Here is a 2644-nt window from a genome sequence, read left to right on the forward strand (position 1 = left end):
AATGTAAAAAGAATGCTTCCATTTTTTTGTCATTCAAAGAAAATGCTTTGACATGTATTTTAAAAATCATAACACGTATTCGGTATGTTTTTGAAAACACGTACTCCCAAAAATGTTAATACTTTATTTAGAAAAAAGTAAACATGTATAATATTATTTCGATGCATACAAGAAATGCGTATGAAAAAATGTACTCATCAAAACATTTGAATTTGTTTTTGGTTAATAATGTATTTAAAAATGTTAAACATGTATAAAATAAAATGTATGCAGCACAAAAGACTGATAGGACGTAAACAGAGAAATCAAAACTTAAGCCAGAGGTGCTACAATAGTGGGTTGGCTCACTCCCTCGCTCCCAGAGGCGAGAGCGAGATATGTCTTGGTACCGGCGAGAAATAGTACTGGCCGTTCGCCAGTGTCTAACAGACGCTCAATTGACCCCAATGAAATTACTAAATCCTTCATTAACTTAATATTAATCATTGTTGGTTTATAGAAGATGACCCCACTGCCATGCATATGATCCCGTCAAGCTTTTTTTTCTAGCTTCGTCCCTGGCTTCTAATTTCTCGAGTGTTTTTTTTTCTTCTACTAGCTTTTCGGTGTGTTCTCTCTGGTTTCCTTTTTCCTTGTTTTTTCTTTATTTCTTTCGTGTAAAAAAGATCCTGGACATTTCTAAATATTGGGGGAAAATTATATTCATGATTATTTCTCAAAAGTTGTGAGCATTTTTAAACTCCATGAACATTTTTAAATATATAAGCATAATCTTTAAGACAAAACTAACAATATTTTAGTTCACAAACATTCCCTGGAATCCCGAAGTTTTTATAATCTAGCAGATATGATGCTTGTTTCTCATACTAGCAACAGTTTTGTGAGGCAGTAGACGCAGTTCATGGACATTTTTTGGAATTCACAAATACTAACAACAATGTTTTTGAGGCACGGGACATAATTCAGAAAATATATTTCGGAATTAATAAATGCTAGCAGTAGTTTTATGAGACAAGGTCACTACTACCAGAAACTGAAATTTTTGTGTGTGCCAAATGATTGTCATGTCAGCCCTGCAACCTGCCTACACGGTAAAATTGATTCTCACCTCGGCACTTAGCCCATCAACAAAGGGAAAATGTGGCGCTCGCGTGGCCCACCGTCCAACGTGGGAGTTTGAAAGGAAAACACAAGCACAAAAAAAAGTAACAAAACACCGAAACTCATGAACCCACGAGGATTCTGCCATATATTCATGCGCAATTTACACGCTTATTCATGAACCATCCATCAAATGCTTTAACTAGACATCCCGCACACTGTCGGCGAGCGGGGCGTCGGCGGTAGGAGGTGTTGAAATTAGTAGTGGGTCTTAGGCCCATAAGAAATTTTCAGAAAATCTCTAAGGGTCCATGTAGGTGGTGGCATGACAAGTGATGGTGGAAAGTTTAGTCCCACCCCGTTAGTGGAAAAAAAGTTGGACCCTTTTATAAGGGTCTCTCTTCCACATGCTATTGGAGAGTTAGAAGAGAAGGTGCCCTCGCGCACTCCTCCCCCGCCGCCTGCCTCGCTGCGGGTTGTGGAAATGAGCCGAGCCGAGTTCTCTTCACCCAGCCTCACGCGTTTGTTCCTTTTGCTGCCGCCGGCGACTCCATCCCGTTTATCGCGTACACGGTCGACGGGAGAGCATGACTCCGAAACCCCGCCTCTCCGGAGGGCCAATTAGGTTTTTGTGGAGCGATCACGCGACTGCTCGCCTCCGTCCGTCTGCTTCGTCTACGTCCGCGTCGCCCTCGTAATCGCCATGTCTTCACCATCCGAGCCCGACCGTCTCGCCCTTGAAGCTGAGAAGAAGAGGGCAGAGGATGCTGCTGCTACGGTCGCGTCCACCGCCAACGCTGCTGGTACGGCCAACTGGCCTATTGGAGGGTATAACTCGTCTATCCCACTCATGTTCGTTTTGATCCTAGCAGTACTACTTGCATGCATAGATGTATCAACTATATGCGTAGTATGTGCTAGGTTAGTTCATGATCAGTATATCATTAGTCTAGTCAATGCCATGTTAGTTATTATCTCGTGGATTAATATGCTCGGAAAATTGCCTATTTACTCAACAATCCAAAAACCTAACATGTGTAGGAATTTTTCGAGTAATGGTTTTGCTGCTGCACTGAAACCGGACAAGTTTACCGGTACTTATTTCAAGCGTTGGCAAACGAGGACCACCTTATGGCTCACGACTATGAACGTGTTCTGGGTAGCCAGTGTCACTCCAACGGAAACGATCTCTCCTGAACAGGAGAAGATGTTCGCGGAGGCCACCGTCCTATTCCTTGGAGTAGTCATAAGCGTGATCGGAGATAAGGTGGTTGATGCATACTTACATATGCATGTTACCAAAGAACCGTGGGAGGCGCTCGAATCTAAATTCGGGGCCACCGATGCTGGGAGTGAGATGTATGTTATGGAGCAGTTCCACGATTACAAGGTGGTTGACAACCGTTCTGTATTGGAACAGGCTCATGAGATAATATGCATAGCTAAAGAACTTGAGGTTCTTAAGTGCAATTTGCCGGGCAAGTTTGTCGCGGGCTGTATAATTGCTAAGCTCCCTAATTCCTGGAGGAACTTTGCTACTACT

The sequence above is a fragment of the Hordeum vulgare genome, chromosome 2H (genome assembly GCF_904849725.1).
Source record: "Hordeum vulgare subsp. vulgare chromosome 2H, MorexV3_pseudomolecules_assembly, whole genome shotgun sequence".
Classification (NCBI taxonomy): Eukaryota; Viridiplantae; Streptophyta; class Magnoliopsida; order Poales; family Poaceae; genus Hordeum; species Hordeum vulgare.